Below are 18,714 nucleotides of genomic sequence, written 5' to 3'. Positions count from 1 at the left end.
CTGGAAGCAAAAACAAAAGCACTTATTAAGGACCCTGGGCAAGTTTGATATTTATAGTGAACCTACTCTTCTGTAAGGTGAATACTCATTTATTTCCATTCTGAAACTCTGGCTGTCAGACATCGAGTTGACTTAGTTTTCAGAGGGCAGACTTAGAAGTTTGCAAAACTGATGAGAGCAGTACTTTTGTTTTATCATCGTTTTCATTTGCATTTCTCTCAGCGTTAGTGTGGTTGAGCATCACTTGATATGTCCTTTCGAGAAGAACGTTTCCCCCTCCGTGAATGATCTGTTTCCCTCCCTTCCCCTCTTTTACTGGGTAGTTTGTCCTTTTAATTATTATTATTTGCAAGAATTCTTTATTTTTATTGTTTGTAAGAATTATTATTTGTAAGAATTCTTTGTGTTTGACATTGTTATTATATAATCATACATATAAAACTATATATTATTTTATGTAAAGCTATAGCTTATAACAATAATTATGTTCATTGCAAAAAAAGTCAGAAAAGAAAAAGAATCTTTTTTTTTTTTGGCATAAATCCCACAGTGAGGAACATCTTGATAACTATACCTTTTAGTCCTTCCTCTGGGAAAATACATTTATGTGTTTATAATTTTTTTTTTACAAAAATGTATATTACACATTCTATAATCTGACTTTCTGTCTTATCTATATAGCTTGCACATATTTCTGTGTCACTAAATACTTACAATATAATTTTAGTTTCTAGATAGAAGTTCATTCTATCTCTGTACCATAATTTATTTAATGATCTATTTTCAGACAACTTTCTGCAATTATTTTAAAAAAATACTTGACACAAGTACAATTACTTATCTAATATGTCTTTTCTGCTAGAATGTTGGCTTTTCAACCTTTCTGACTGAAGCTCATAGTAAGAATACATATTACTCTGTGACTCATGCTCATCTGCACCCACATATAAGTGGAAAATATCATGGAACAAAACTCATTTTCTGGTAACATCTGTTCTTTTCTATATTATCTTTAAAGAAATTCTGGTCACAATTCCCTAAATTTATTTCATGACTCACAGATGAGTTTTTCCCTCGGTTTGAAAAACACGAAGTCAGCAGTTCCGTGGGAGCAGGCTGTGCCTGGCACACAGTAGGTATCAACACGTCTGTGCTGCATGCACAGCCTCATGGCTGAATCTTGTGTAAATCCATGCTGACTGCTTGGGCGGGGTATTTGCCAGGGCTCTCTAGAGAAACAGAACTGATAGGAGATTACACCACAGTGCAGCACAGTATATTCTTTTATATATATATATATATATATATATATATATATATATATAATGCATATTGTATATATATTATGTAATATACATAATATAATCTCTTATTGGATATATATATCCATATATATCTCCACATATATACCCATATATATCCATATATATATATATATATATATAGAGAGAGAGAGAGAGAGAGAGAGAGAGAGAGAGAGATTGAGTTATTATGAGGAATTGGCTAACACAACTGTGGAGGCTGAGAAGTCCCACAATCTACCATCAGCAAGCTGGAGACACAGGAAAGCCAGTGGTCTCTGAAGACCTGAGAACCAACAGAGCTGATGGCATAAGTCTCAGTTCAAGGGCAAGAGGAGATGAGAAATGATGTTCCAGCTCAATCTGTGAGGCAGAAAAAAAAAACAGGATGTGAGGCGGGGTGGATTCCTGCTTCCTCTGCCTGTTGCTCCACTCAGGCCCTCAGCAGATTGGATGATGCTCGCCCACACTGGGGAGGTCTCTACATTATAGAGTCCGGAGTCCCCATTTCAAATGCTAATCTCATCAGAAATACTCATGGACACACTCAGAAACAGTGTTTAATCTGGGCACCGAGTGGCCAGTCACGTTGGCACATAAAATTAACCTTCACAGACGCTATAGTGTATAGTTAACTCCAAAGACTCTAGGGTCAGACAGCTTCATATTACGTGCTAGCTATGCTACAGGCAAGTTACTCAACCTCTCTGTGTCTCATTTTCTTTACCTGTAAAATAATAGTACCTACCTCATGAGATTGTTATAAAAATTAAAAATTTAAGCAGTTAAAACAGTGCCTGCCATAGAGTAAACAACATGTTTTGATTAAATAAAGAAATAGAAAATTCCTGGGAGTTGAATGGTTGGATCAAGGGGTATGTAAAAACATAAGACTTCTGAAATGAATCAGTGAATAACTACCCAACGTTGTATCCCTGACCCCTGCAAAGCCTGAACCAATTTTGATTCCCACCAGCCGCATCAGACTTGCAGGTTCCCACCAGCCGCATCAGTCTTGCAGGTTCCCACCAGCCGCATCAGTCTTGCAGGTTCCCACCAGCTGCATCAGACTTGCAGGTTCCCACCAGCCGCATCAGACTTGCAGGTTCCCACCAGCCGCATCAGTCTTGCAGGTTCCCACCAGCCGCATCAGACTTGCAGGTTCCCACCAGCCCCATCAGACTTTGCAGGTTCCCACCAGCCGCATCAGACTTGCAGGTTCCCACCAGCCCCATCAGACTTTGCAGGTTCCCACCAGCCGCATCAGACTTGCAGGTTCCCACCAGCCGCATCAGACTTGTAGAAGGTGGCGTTCACTGCCCTTCCCCTATCCGAGGGCTGGTTAAAAGGTAGAGGGGCGGTGTCTCTTTCAAGTCATAAGAGAAGGGAGGCAGCAGCCAGTTGCTCATGGCAAGAGGCACTCAATGGATGCCCACCTACCCTTGGCCGAACTCTAACAGAATCAGGGTAGGTAAAGCCCCAGGGATGCTTTACAGGGTTGGCAGGAGGGTCTAGAGGACGTCTGGGCAGTGAGAAGAAGGTAAGACTCCCCGGCAAACATCACTCCCTAGGGCACGTCACTGCCCTTGCCACTCTGCCACCTACTTCTAGCTCTAAAATCCTGTCTCAAATCTTCAAGGAAATCCTTAGATCCTACTGCGTCTGTCAGGTATGTTTTCCCAACAGATGAGTTGTTTTGTGAAAACTGGGTGTCCACCTGAAACCACTGCGCACGCGTGCGTGCGTGCACACACACACACACACACACACACACACACCCTGCAGCTTTCTGTTTTAGTATTTGGGAACTACATAGCCAACTCAGGCCCCAACTCGTCTATCAAGTCTTCCCTAACAGCTGCAGGCCAGGTAGATGGCTCTATTCTCGGAGCGCCCACAGCCATTCTAGGCAGCATCTCAGTATTTAGTACTTAATTATATGCTGTCTGGGTCTAGAACTGTCTCAAGGTGTCAGTTTCCCCCAACTGCATAGTGAATTTGAAATCAACCGTTTTGTATTATATTTCTTTTGGGTTCCACACTGGCTTGGCTTATAGTAGGTCATTAATAATAAATAGTCAATGAGTCATTGATCCAAGCGTGAACTGCATAGAACTTGTATTGCAACAAAATTATATTAAGAAAGATAAGTTTTCCAGCTTCACAAACTAAGTTTAAAAATGGATCAAATGTTTTAAAATGAAACAATAGAATCAAATACAGTTGAACTTATTTATAATCATGGAATAAATTAAATGATCCCAGTCTTTCTAAACAGGAGAAGCCCAGAAGCCACAAAAGGAAGAAAAGATGGATACATTTGACAACATTAAAAAAAAAAAATTAAACTTCTTTAAGACGAAGACTTCTTTAATTTATGGGGAACATGCACAAGTCAAGAACAAGATGATAGACAACCCTCCCTCCTCCCCCTTACAACCCCCTCTCCTGTATTGTAAGAAGGTGGAAATGGCCAAATTTCCCCTTCTGACCTTTGTTCTTCACTCATCTACAAAGGATACTTTCACCTTAACTGAGGATCTTAATCTTACTCATTCTTGGAATTCTCTTTAAGTATGTGTGTCTCCTTTCTTCCCCTCTCTCTATTTCCCTTTACACTGTGATTCTTGAATATGCACAAGGTGTGGGGCTTTGTGGTGGCGCTCTAGAAAAAGGCTAGCCTGCATTGAACTTGGCGCAGTTGGTTGAACCATTGGACACATGACTCTCCATGGGAACGCCAGCCACTCCACTAATGGCTTGGATATGTCAGAGTAGCAAATGTTGCATGGTTGTCTGTGGTTAATATCATCAGTTAAAACATGGGTAACTAACGTTTCCTGAGTGGCCTGCTTTACCCTAAAATCAGTGTATTAGGTGCCCCATTGAGAAAGATTCTTACTGTAACACTATAGCATGCAACCTTGGAAAATATGGAACATCAGAAATTTCATGCAACACCTTATTTTAGGATGAGAACTGAAGCATTATACAGGAAGGAGAAAATCATGCTTCAGTTTTTAAATGTCTGTTTGCTTTCAAGTTCTGATTTTATTCAGTTCAACAGAATCAAATCAGGGAATGTATTTTTTTTTTTTCTTATCCCTAAGAGAAAACTCAAGTCTTACTGATGTTGCCAAGTAATTGAAAAAGGGCTACTGTTTACAGAGAAGGTGTTCAAGACAGAAGAGGAGATGGAGGTGAACAGATGAGCTCTGTTGGATGGTATTTTTGAGGGTATCATTAATGAGGATGACATGTAAATAAGGAAGTCACTGAAATTGATCTAAGTTCATTTTAGCTTCTTTGGGAACACGTTAAAAAGTATCCTTGTTTATCAAGCGGAAAAAGAAACATTGATAGTGAAAGAGAAGCTTATCTTTTATAGAGTATAAACTATTACAAAGAATAAAGAGGAATTAAAACTATCTGGTTAGAGTACCTGAGAATGTTCCCTTAGAAATGCCAAAGTCCTGACAATCTGATTTTTTTCAAAGAGCACTAAAAAAAGACACAGACACACAAAAGGGAATGCCTTTTTATTCCTTTGGGGTTCCTTAACCTATTCTCACAACATTTTTATTTACAAAATTTGGAAAAGAGTTTTGTTTATTTCATCATAAATATCACTTGTTTTGTTTTCGTGCACCTGACTAAAGGTAATATTTATATGGTACATTTTGTGCAAGGATGTAGCAGCTTTAGAAATAACAGAATTCCAGTTTGCCGAAGGAAGAGACACGAGCATGAAAAGTCATATGACGAGTCTCAGGTAGAACATGGGCTCTGCTGAACCCTGGGCAGCTTCTCAGCCTCCAGGGTGAGCTCCCGGGCCACAGATCCACCAGCCCCTTCACGGATCGTGTCCACAGGATTCTACTCAATCTGGTTAATGTAAACACCCCATTATTTTTTCCTATTTGCAAAGTCAACATATTAATGACTATTTTAAAATATCATTTATCGTCTTTTATTTGAAAGCATTTAAAAATACTTTCTTATGGCATTATGTCAATTAGGAGGAAAGTGGGCTTCCTTTGCCGATGACATAAATATCTTGAAGATGTGGATTTTACTGAATTATTAAAAGAGACAAAATGTGACATAAAAAATAAAATACAAGACAATGGGAAGTGCATTCGTGAAGAAATGAGTCAAGTCAATGGTGTTGTTTGCTTATAGAAATGTTACTGAGCGGAATCAAATAAGTCTGTTTTGATTGACTCAGGAGGGTATCACAGTTGGAGAGAGATTTCAGAATCTGGCAAAAGAATACGGGAGGTGTAGTTGGCCACTCCTCTGGGATTTGTTGCCATTAAATGCTTTGTGACTGTCTGACTTTTTGAAGTATAAATGGGAGACTTTATTTTTTTAAATATAAACAAGTGTTTCTTGAAACTTAGCATGCGCTCTCTCTCTCTCTCTCTGAAGATAGTTTTGATATTAGTGTAAAAATTTGTTTATGGCCCTGGCTGGTTTGGTTCAGCGGTTGGAGCATTGGCCTGTGGACCAGAGAGTCCCGGGTTCGGTTCCCACTAGGGCCATATACCAAAAAAAAAAAAATTTGCTCATGAACAAAGTTGTCCTGGTGTTCATAGCCACAATGTAAGCATTTGTGCCTGGGAGAATTCTACCTTTTAGCATAAAAGGAAACAAACACATTCTAGGTATACCGGCCACGTTGAGTAGCCAGCGGATTCTCAACATCAGAGCTCCCTTTGCCACTGTGGAGGCTGCTTTGCTCTCACACTGAGGCACAGGACTGGGCAGATGACAGATCTCAGAGCTAGACCCAGTATGACCTGGACCTCGTGCTGTTTAAACAATAAGCAGAGGACAAGAGTTTCCATTGCCCTGCTCAAGAAGCTCATGTCAAACCTGATACTTCTGCTATTTGGCCTACATACCAAGATATATGGTTACATCAAAACACCTGTTGACAGCATCCACTACTTATTCTAGGGCAGGTGATCCTACAAAAGGATCCCAAGACTCTGAAGGAGTCCGTGACTTCCTGAAATGATATGCAAAATTTGGTGTGCAGATGAGCATGTGTGTTTTCCGAGGGTATGGTTCTTTGGATTCTCAAAGGGGTTGTTGTCCTAAAACAAAATTAAGAATTACTTCTCTAGAAAAACAGTTCTCTGGGATTTTCCCAATGAGCAAAATTCAGTAATTTCTGCCTATATTTATTTTTCAGAAGAATTAAGCCAAACAATCTAAAACTTCACTGCATTTTTCTTTTTGTACAATTTTTATTGCATAAAAATGCAAAACGGCATTTTTGTTCATCCAGATTTAAGTTTTTAAAAAAAGAATGTAGGTTCATTGGTTACAAATGAAATGTATATTTAAAATTTTATTCAAATGCAAATGCTATTCCATACTTCAACATCCTATTTATATTCTAGCTATTTTAATCAAAATATCTCAAAGTTTATCTCAGAAGAGAACAAAACTATAGTCCTTTCTCATCCCATCCTTGGGAAATACAAAATACAAACTTTTTATCACTGAAATGACTAGAGTTTATCATTAGAACTCTAGTCAGTCACTAAAACATCTTTTTAAAAGAGATGTAAATAATAAGTCAATATAAGAGATAAAATGGAATTGTACAAAATGCTCAATTAAACCCAGAGAAGGCAGAAAAGGCGAACATAGAGACTAATAACTAGTACACTGAAGAGAAAACCTTTAGTAAGATGTAGAATTCAATCCAATCATACCAACAAACACTTAAAATGTGAATGATTTAAACATACCAGTTAAAATACAGACTGTTAGATCAGATGCATGCTATCTATAACAAACCCACTTTAAATGGAAGATATAACATAAAAATGCTAAAGGAAACCTTGAGTAACTCTACTAATTCCAGACAAAGTCAACTTCAGATAACAAAGATTATCAAGGAGAAAGAAGGACATTACATGATGATAAAGGGGTCCATTTTCCAAAAAGTTCTAATAATGCATGTATATGTATACATCAAAATGCGCAAGGCAAAAACTCACAGAAGTAATAAATAGATTAGTATTCAATGATCATTTGAGACTTCAACACTCCTTCTTAGTAAATGACAAAACAAATAGGTAGAAAATAAATAAGAATTTCTATCACCTCAGTAGCACTGTCCAGCAACAGGACCCGGTTGGCTTCTGTAGACCACCGCATCCAACAGCAGTGGCATGAATACATATTCATGTCAACTGCACATGGAACATTCACCAACGTGGACCACATCCCAAGCCATAAAGCAAACCTTCACAAAGTTAAAAGAATAGAAATCACACAAAATATGTTTTCAGACCATAATGGACTTAAACTAGAAGTCCACAATAGAACGGTATCTGTTAAGCTCCCCGACGTTTGGAAATTGCACCACACAATTCTAAAGAACCCACGGGTCAGAGAGGAAGTCTCCGGGGAAACTGTGAGGCTGGTACTGGGTGTGGCGGAGGGAAGTCGGCAGGGCCCCCCAGTGCAGCCAGGCCCTCGGGCCCCTCAGAGAAGGACACGCCAGGAGATGTGGGGGTGAAGTTCAAGCAAGGGTTTTTGGAGGTGCAGGTTGGGCACAGGCATGGGAAAACAGTGCATGGAGAACATCCGGGCCCCCGTGGTATTGTTCCCAGCCCTAGTAAGTGTTTTGCTTTCATAAATGCGGTAATTTACCCGGGCCACATGTGGAAACGGAGTCAAGGATGTGTCGCCATTTGCAGTACAGCACTCAGTTCTGACCTCTTCCCTCCAACTCTCAAAATACCCCACACTGCGCTTTCCACAGTCTATCACATTGTCACAATCACAGCGAGGGTTTCCTTACTACATGGCGGGCACGACAGACTGAGCGTTTTCTGAACATTGCTTTATTCAGTCCTCACCAGAAAACCTCTGTCAGCAAGATGGTCTTCTCTCCATTGCACAGCGGTGTGCACTGGGGTGCAGAGAGAGCAGGCAGGCACGCCGCTGGCCGGTGGCAAAGCCAGGGTCCCACTCCTGTCTTGTCTGACTCCTAAGCCCCTCAACACCCATGCTACCCCTGAGCATCTGGAAACACAGAGGGCTGAGAGGATCTGACTGAGCAGCTTCTGCTTTCCTTGGGCAGAAATCTAGACCATTAAGAGTGCCCAAGGAGAGTTTGGGAGAAGTTGGGGCAGCAGTCATATTTAAACAGGACCACGTAGGCACACATTTATAATATTTTCACTAAGGCCGGTCTAGGCTTCAAAATGCATCGCCACGCTATCTTCATTGGGTCTTCTCATATGACTGTTCCAGGCGGTCCTGGGACAGTAAGCCACAGGCAGAGAGACAAGCTCACACAGGATGTGCAGCCTTCAAGTTGGGCCTTCTGTGGCCACCCCTATAATATTGTGTGTGTGGTTCCTCAAAAAATGTTTTTATTAATTTTTAATTTTTTTATTAATTGATTTTTGTTACAGATGTTTTTCCTTTTTCCCCCATTGACACCCTCCTCCTCATGTCCTCCCCCCCCCATTGTCTCCAGCATTGTTGATTGCTGTTTATGTCCATGGTTAGGCGTACATGCATATAAATTCTGTGGTTTATCTCTTCCCTCCACCCCCCTTCTGAGGTTTGTCAGTCTGTACCCTACTTCTATGTTTCTGGGTCTATTTTGTTCATCAGTTTGTTTAGTTCATTATATTCCACAAATAAGTGAGATCATGTGATATCTGTCTTTCTCTGACTGGCTTGTTTTGCTTAAGATAATACTCTCCAGGTCTCTCCATGTCGTCTCAAAGGATAAGAGATCTTTCTTTCTTTCTTTCTTTCTTTCTTTCTTTCTTTCTTTCTTTCTTTCTTTCTTTCTTTCTTTCTTTCTTTCTTTCCTCCCTCCCTCCCTCCCTCCCTCCCTCCCTCCCTCCCTCCCTCCCTCCCTCCCTCCCTCCCTTCCTTCCTTCCTTCCTTCCTTCCTTCCTTCCTTCCTTCCTTCGCGAGAGGGAGAGAAGGAGGAAGACAGAGAGAGAAACATTGAATGGCTGCCACCCACACGATCCCAACTGGGGCCAGGGACAAACTGCAGCCAAGGTACATGCCCTTACCGGGAACCAAACCTGGTTCTCTCTGGACCGCAGGCCAACGCTCTAACCACAGAACCAAACTGGCCAGGGCAAGATCTTTCTTTCTTACAGTTGCATAGTACTCCATTGTGTATATGTACCACAGCTATTTTTATCCACTCATCTATTGATGGACACTTGGGTTACCTATATAATATTGAGATTAAAAACAAAATGAAACATTTTAAAATCTTAGTTATTCTTCTCCCCAAGCAATGGAAATAGAAATATTGAAGGAAAATAAGAAGGATGCTAGGCTGGATAGAAAAACATGTAGGCAGGAAGTAAACAGACTTAAGGCAGTTGTTGGTGGCACAGAAGATAAAATGTGCGCATGCACAGCAGTGTTTAAACTCTCCAGCTCTGGAACTAGACTGCCTGGGTGTTGTGCTGCTTACTGGCCGTGTGACCTTGGGGGTCTGTTACTCGACCTCTCTTTGCCTCAACTTCCTCATCTCAGAAATGGGGATAACAACAGTGTTTGTTGTTACACAGGGCTATTGTGAGGTCTAAATGAATATATATGTAGTGATCAGGGTTCAATACATGTTATTGGAGGGTAAGTCCAGCACTATCACAGAATTAAAAACATGTAGGGCATAGTTCAAGACCCAAGGAAATGAGGCTCAAATGTTTACCCTCCTGACCAAGTGTACTTCTCTGATCTTCATAAGACAATAATCCTTTCCTCTTTCTAAACTTTGGGTGGACTGCTGGTTTGGCAATCATTACAACCGAGTCGAGTGCAGTTACTTGTACAGTTTCACACGGACTGCCCATGGCTGGAACTCTCGGAGGGCAGGCTCTGGTTTTTGCCCATGTCTCCCTGGCCCCTCCCCTGCCCCACAAACACAAATATCACCGAGGCTGGGGCCTGCAGCTTAGCTGGTACTGAATAAATGCTTGTTAAATTGAACTGAACTGAATTGAAATGTGAAGACTGCCCCCCCACCCCGCCCCAAGAGAAAAGAGATTGGGGTCTAGGAGAAAACAGTTTGCTACATTTGTCATGCAGAAACAGGACATTTTCTCTCACACTGTTTGAAGGAAAGGCCTTCAACACCACAAGCAAGCATGTTGCTGTGGTTGAAAGGAGCCTGTTGAAGCCAATGGGGGCAAATAATCCTATACAAAATATGGCCTGGACAGCCTGCTCCTTGGGGGAGTTCTGGCCCCCAGTTTTACTTGGCGTCAAGCTCGGAGATCCCCGAGAAGCCAGCGCAGCTTACGTGGGCTGACGAGTGTGAGCTAAAGGAGACTTTTCAATGGACTCTATGCGAGTCCCTGGCCAGGGTTCATTAAATTCATAGGGGCGAAGTGGACGAGGGTGTGTCCAGCTCTGTCTGTGGAAGCCTGAGCAAAGTCATGGAGACCACATGCAGTCGGTGGCATTGCCAGGAATCCAGAGGGACTGGCCGAGTCGTGCTTGTCCTGCCGTGAGAACCCGTGCGTGCTCGCACGTACACTCTCCCAAACACACACCACGCGCAGAGTTCTCTCGCTCACGTGTGCTCCTACACTCGCACATCGTCTCTCAAACACCGACACACACAACCCTCTCAAACACACACATGTGCACACACACACTTTTCCAGGAGTTATTTCAGAAACTGCATCGGTTGCTTCTATTTTATATATAACATCACCAGTGCTGAGTGGTCTTCAGAGTTTAGTCCCTAAACTGGTGGTTCTCACCTTTACATCGGTCTGTCGGGATCTCCTGTGGAGTGTTTAAAAAGAAATTCCTTTAGAAATTCTGACTCAGCAGGTCTGGGGCAGAGTCTGAGAATCTGCAGGTAGATGACAAACCAGTAAGAGGCCACCCAGAATGAATCACACATGGAGTGATGATTTTCTGCAGACGTATGAATACCTTTTAAGGCCTGGTTGGTCTACCGTATATTTTAGCATTGAATCCATGAGAGCAGTGAGACCAACGAGACCTCTGTGGTTTGGGGAACTCCAACCTGAACGTGTAGTCGCGGCCTGGCTGTCTTTCCTGGGTTGCTGCAGTGTGCTTCCCTTCCCACATGTACATCACCAGAAGGACTGTATTTGAGAAGGGGCCATCATACATGGTTACACCTGAAATGAGCACACAGCCCCTTCTCTTGCTCTTGGGTCTACACACCCAGTCTCATTTGATCTCAGCAGAGCTGGCATTTAAACCCAAATCTTTTGATGATGCCAAACCCAGTGTTTTTTCACGGAACCACAGCCGTCTTCACTGGGTGACCACGAATCTCAGAAGGAAGTCTTTGCAACCAGGAAAACGCATGCAGGCCTCCTCAGACTGATGCAGGCAAGTGCCTCCCCCCCCCCACTGGCCCCCCCCACTGATAATGGTGAAGCACCCTTCACGATGTTATCGCATGGGACTCAGGCCCCTAATTAGGAGTGGGAGAGAGAAGCAGGTAATCAACTGCTTTCATCCAACGTTCAGGAAAATGACAGTAAACAGAAAATGATGGCTAAAAATTCAAGTTCACTCTTTCCTTGAGATAGACAAGGGCCGAATCAGAAGGTTGGTTTCCATAGGAATGGTGACAGCTCTCCCACCCTCCCCCCACCAAACACCACCTCAGACCCAAGGTCTGACAAGTGTTCCTGTATTTAGGAAGATAAAGAGTCAGTATTTTAAATCATGACTGTCTTACACATTTGTGACAAATAGCAAATCTCAGGCATCGTTTGGTGGTCACTGTGATGCTTTACCCTCAAGTCTGTCTCATGGATAGTTAAAAAGTCACCCAAAGAGGTTTGTTTCCTTACCATAAAGAATTACCCTCTTTCTGGGCTCAGATGCAAACACCTGGAATGAAATTGCTAGGAGGTCTAACAAGGTGACTCATTAAGTCCCACTAACCTCACAGTTTTGCCTGGATCCAGGCCAGGTCAGCTGTCCCTGACCCTCTGTCAGGGCCTGTAAGGGTCCCCACGTGAGTAGAGGCTGATTTTCTTTGCAGATTGCAGTTCAGACAAAGCTCTGCTCAACCACAGGTTTCCTTCTCTTTCTTCCCTCCGATCTGTACATTTCCCAGCTGGAGGGAATCTTACCTGTTCGTACTGAGCTTCATACTCAATATTTATCCTTTCAAATTTCACAACTCATGATTTTCTATTTTCTATTAGGTTGAACTCTGACTTTTGACAGCAGTGTCTAGGCTTCCTCTGATTTCTCTCGTGCAGCCATTTCAATGCCGACGGCGCTCCGCTTGCGACTTAAAATGATTTCTCATGTAAAATGATGACATTCCGATCCAAAACCCCACACAACACAGCGGTGCCTAATAACCAGCCCACAAGGTATTTAATGTAATTGGAAAATATTTTATTCTGGCTTCATTTCCCTAAGAGCATTCCAACACCACCCATTCAAGGAGCTAAAATAGAAGCCTAAACTTGGAATTAATTGGAGATTAACACACGGAATCTTAATTTTAAAAGTATCAAAGGGAAGAAAAAAACACACAGTTTAGACCCCAATGTACATCAAAGGATAATTCCATCTGGCAAGGTACAATGGCTCTGCGGCGGCCTAAGCCCTCGCCACACCCTAACGCTTCCATAGCTACCGCACCACAGAAGCCACAACAACCTCTGCAGCGCTGGCCTCGCGCAAGGAACCCTCCCCAAGCACCGGGCTGGGATTTAATTAATTACGGCTATTTACAAACTCACAGAAGCTAGTTACACACCAACAGAAAACCTCCCCAACTCAGCAAGTGGCCTCTTTGCAAGTCCTTGATGAACTGCTTTCTGACGGCTGCGATTGAATAGGGATGGATCCCTGGCAAGGATGCCCACTCAGGCTCTGCCCTGCTCGCCTTCTCTGCCTTGGGAGAGGCCCTCAAGGCACTGAGGGATGAGTGAGAGGCCGAGAATGAAGTGGGCGAGAAGAGTCCAACACCAGCTGCAGGCAGGGCTCAACGTGGTGTTAAATGTCAGCACTTTGCAGCCAGGAGAGTCCTTTGCACGCACGTTCTATTAAGCAAGGTCTCCTGTGCATTTTTCTTTTTTTCGCCTATTAGAAAATCTTGCACTGCAGAGAAAGGGGATTATGCGTTGCGAGTGTTTCATTTTCAGATGTTTTTGCACAGAGCTTTTTTGCCTTCCACTAACATTTCAATAACCTATAGTGAGTTTCACCAGGAAAAAAAAAAAAAAGGGTTTTCATTTAAAATTTGAGTAAACAGCACAAAATCAAAAAGGATTCAGAATTCCTAACTCAGAAAGAAAAGGAATTCTGGGTAAAGTAATCATCTTTTATTTAGAGAACAAGTTCTACCAAAACTCCATCATTTTACCCTTGAGTCAGCCAGCTTATAATTTGAGACTTTGCTAAGGGCGTGGAATTTAGGACTTTTAAGAGCTAGACTTGATTTCACTGGGATGCAAGTATTTTAAGTGTATCTTACTCTCTGACCACAGTTGCTAAAAAGGGTATTTCTTCTTCTACCTCTCCTCCCCTGTCCCTTCTTTTTTATCTTTTTCTGGTAAGTGTAACTAGAACAATCATTTTGAATGATCATCAGTACAGCGCAACTGGATCACCTTTCTCCAGTGCTCGCTGAGTATGCACGTGCGCAGTCACAGTACAGACTGGTTCCTCTGGCAGCAGAGCGGACATTGTGGAGATCCTTTTTACTTTTCTTTTAAAACCCCAACCAGGAGCAACTTTCCCCTCGCAGGAGCAATGACCGGGACGCAAATGAGGCTAAACCTTCCACTCTGGGGACGGCCAGTTCAACGGGATTCCCTTCTCTCTGGAAATGGTTTTTAATCTCAAAGAGGAGTTTTTAGCTTGAACTGATAAAGAAAAATATGTTGTTAGTGAGTGTTTTCCTGGGTATAGTGTATCCCTCAAAGCATTTTTCCTAAGAGGGAAATGTTAAGCTCTTGATAAATGAAAAATAAACTCTTGTTCTGTAAGATAAATTATTACAATGAGAACTTTCTCCAGCCTTAAAAACCTAATACTGATCTTTGCTCTGCATGGTAGAGTTTCTCTAAACTGCTGAATGCATTCCATGTTCCTCAGCCCCAGTTCTGGTAAAGGACAAGGGGAGCATCTCCAATGGGTGAGTGAGTTCTTATCATCCTTTTACTGCAGCCACACAGATCTTTAACTCTTTAAGCAGTGGCATTTAAATCTTGAGAACACCCAGAAGCTTGCCCCAGGCTTAGGCATTCTCAGTTTAAGGGGGGGAAAAAAAAAGGGGAAGAAAAAAAAAAGGCCAGCTTGGGTATCAACAAAGGAGAAATAGAATAAGCCAGGTAGTTCAATTCTGATAAGATTGGAGATCTGCAAAGCAGGTAAGCTGACCTGCAACAAGCGCCCTGGCTTCTGCGCAGGCAGCCTCTCCTCTCCTGGGCTTTGTATCTGGGGCATTCTTTCTCGGAGTCTACTTAATGGCAAGAAAAGTGAGAGATAGGCTCTCTCCCAGCTTCTCGGAGCAATGAGGTTATTCTTTCAGTTTTACAAACATTTTTAATCGCATCTTCTTACCTTTCCTTTGTGCATCAAAAAGAGGTTATCTAAGAGTGAATTGTAACCGTCTCTAGACTATGTCGCAAAAACTGGTAGAATCATCAGTTTTAAGAGGATTTTATCACTAACAGTTTATAGCCCTTGATTGAAATGAAATAATAGACATAAGGAATGCTTGACCTCTGAAATGACACCCCAACCCCTGCCAAAGAAAAGCCCACTTAAAAAAAAAAAAAGGCACAAAGATCATAGGAACATAGTCTTAAGAACTAAAAGTCAGACTACAAGAAGTTATTCCTTTATTAAGACTCTGCAAATTAGTCTCATTTTAAACCCTTTTCTAATAAAGCCCATATGTCACAGTAATGATGTCAAAACCCTTCCATGACACTGGTAAATTGAAAAGGTAATGGAAAAATGAAAGGTTTTATTCATTTTTTAATTTTGTTTTGTTTTGCATTGTGCTGAAGTGCTGCCTATGGAAAAAATAATAAACAAACAAACAAACAAACAGAAGTTGCTGGTCTATCTAGTTCTAACCTTAATAAGACAATTCTGAATATTTTACAGTTTTGTTTTTTGTTTTCCAACTAAATGAGGTTTTAATGTAATATCAACTATAAAAAGAATACACAAAAAAAAAAAAACGTTAGGAAGACCATATACCTAGAGTTAAGCTATCCTGACCTGAAGTGGTACAATTATAGTTGATGTTTTTTTTACTTTTTTTTAGTTTTTAGAATTTTCCAATCATCTTCAATCAATACTTATGACTTGAATTTTAATAGTTTTGTTTAAAGGAGGAAAAGATTCTAATCATATGATTTCATTCTTGGGTATTAAATTTTAAATCAGAAATTTTGACCCTCTTTCTCCTTCCCATCTCTCTGCTCCTCTCCGGGCTGAGTTCCTCCATGGGTTGCTCTTTTTTTCCCCTCTTCTGATGTCCCATCCTTTTCCTGCCCTTTCTCCTTCTCCAGCCAGAGTCATCTGCTTAGAACTGAACTTCCTGCTGATCCCTGGGAGGCTAAAAGAGGCCAAAGAGAGATCCTAGGATTTCAGAGCTGAAGGGTTGAGAGCAACGGCCTCACTTCACAGAGGAGGGAAGCAGGTTGGCTGTGCAGGGACCCGCTCAAGGCCACACTGCCAGACTGGGGCAGAGTGGAAACCGGAACCCAGAACTAGTCTCGCAGCTTGAACCCGTGAAAGGGACGGAGGCTGCTGAGCGCAGCGAACACAGAAGCAAGCAAAGGACCATGCCGACATCTAATGCATGAAGCAAGTTGGATTTTTCTAGAAACACACTGCTTCTCCACGGTAGGAAACACAGCTGCGCGAAAGCAAGAGGAAACAGAAACTAACCGACGGCCTCAGTGTCACAGTGAACAGAGGGAGCTGTGACCACTGCGTCTCAAGGGGCCACACTCCAACTGGCTATGGCCATTTAAAAATTCACCGCAGTATTGCCAGATCTTCCGATTTGACCAGAGAAATAAAAAAAAATTATTTTAAAGATTTTTGTGTAAAATTTCCCAGTTTTAAAATGTTGATGCAGACATTTAAAAATGCTATTCGTAAGCCAGGCAAAAAATACTAGCAGTTTCAACCCTTGATGGAGAATGACAACAGGGCAGGGTGGCCTCAGAATCTTAGAGTGAAGGTAAATGTTTTGAGATCCCTGTTGAAAGAGGAGAAGGTGACCGCCTGCCACTGCTGATGGGTGATCTCAGAATTAAAGAACATCGATATGTATGATCAGCACAGGGGCACTGGGCATTCTCGACCACTGCTCATTCTGTGCTTTTCATACCTTGCCTGGCTTTCTCTCTCCTCCTTGATGTTGAAACAAGATGAAAATGGTCGCACCTCTGTCTTATAACTAAGACACAAACGCTCCCTGACCACAGCCAGAAAGCTGAGCCGTGGATTGGGATCTCTCTGGGGAAAACGGAATGGAACGCGCAGCTGAACGCATGAACTTGGACTCTGCGCTCTTTTATCAAGTGCATCCTGTCTCCTCCACCTCTCATGCTTATTTAGAAAAAAGAAACCCTCTCACACCACAGTGTTTATGTACTCATTCTATATACCTCACAATTGGCAGACAAAGACCATCATCACCTTCTCTCTTAAATCAACTCATAACAAAAGGCATTACTTTTTAAAGGACGGCAGTGGAATTTCAGTTTGGCAACCTGACCTAGGAATGATTACCAAAATTATAGGGATGACACTTCCTCACATGTTCCTATTTTCTCCAAATTCTCTGCAATGAGTGTCATTTTTACAATCCAGAAGAGAAAAGGTTTGAGGAAAAAATTCCAGAAGGCAACCAAACTATGACTATTTGAGGAGTCAGATCAGCTAACAGGTAGGGTAAGAAACTACCAGTGAAATAGAAAGAACTTTGGCTCAGAAGTCAACAAACCCGAGTTTGGATCCATTTTGCTATTCAACCTTCATTTCTGACACTCAGTCTTTTCTTCTGTTAAGTGGGGACGATAATGCCAGTATTTCAGGGTAAATGTAAAAATGAATGATAAGTGATGTGAGACATGGTGGGTTCTGACTAAAAGGTAATTGTGGCTTATCTGGGGATTTTGTTTAATGTACCACTCAGCGTCACATGGAGAGAATTTTGGAAAGCCCTCGTGAACATTTGAACAAACACACATTCCTGAGAACAAACCATCCTGGAGTAAACAGATAGCTCCAGAGTTTGTCTTTGTTTTTCCTGCCGAAACATCTCTGTTGGGCACCACAGAACCCCCTTGAATGGTTGGGGGGACATGTGAGATAAATTTGAGTTGTTCCCATGTTTTGAGTACTACACCATTCTTAAAGATTCATTTTCATGTACAGAATTGGTTGTAAATTCAGTTACTTTTACATCCTTAAATAATACACACACACACATTTTTGGTCTTTTCCAGGGTTCTTTAGAACAAGAAAAATCTGTTTGAATAAACTGAGATTTGTGCTAAAGATTATGAAACTTTTAATAATGCTTTGCACAGAGTAAAGATTCAATAAATACTTGTTACGTGTTGATTAAATGCCCAGGCTCCTTGAAAAATGGCCACGACATGATAGAATCCAATGGAAAGTGCATCCAGTGAAACTCGCCTCCCCTCCAGATTTAAGGGCGACCCCAGCACCTTCAGGGCTGATTCCATAAACTATGTAAGCCTTTTCCCAGCCTACTGTTTGCTGCTGTTGCTTTACAGCATTGAATTTACAACTAACTATGCCAGTTTAAAATGGAGTTTTTCTTCTGTTTTAAAGAAACACTATTTAGACTGACCAAAGATTTATGTACCCATCTTCCTCCAGCCCACCACCACTGTCACAGCGGACTTCACCATCTCTGGCCCAGACGATTGCAGCCGGCTGCCGGCTGGGTCTCCTGCCTCATACCGTCTGCTTGTGCACACGACCACAGTCTCTGAAACACCTGCCCTGGCCTGGGACCTGCCAGACAAAAGAGCTACTGAACACTTCCTGTGCCAGCCATTGTCTAAGCACTTTACATTCATTATCTCATTTAATCCTCCTAACAGTCCCATGAGATAGCCTCCATTTTCCACAGGAGCTAAGGGAGGCTCAGAGCGGGTTAGTAAATTGTGCAAGTAAATGGTCCACCACATTTGGACTTCATTCGTCCACTTCCTGACACACACACTCCTCTCTGACTGCAGCCGCAGCAGCACGATGGCAGAAGGCACTAGGTGTGGTGACACCTCTGCCACACGCTGTCTCCCTGTCTGCATGCTCTCCCAGACGGGGGTCCTCTCCACTGTGAAGCCTTCCCAGATATCTCTCCAACTCCCCACTTGGC

Source organism: Molossus molossus, unplaced genomic scaffold, assembly GCF_014108415.1.
Source record: "Molossus molossus isolate mMolMol1 unplaced genomic scaffold, mMolMol1.p scaffold_m16_p_1, whole genome shotgun sequence".
NCBI lineage: Eukaryota > Metazoa > Chordata > Mammalia > Chiroptera > Molossidae > Molossus > Molossus molossus.
The sequence above is the reverse complement of the archived record's forward strand: the minus strand, read 5'-3'. Positions refer to the sequence as shown.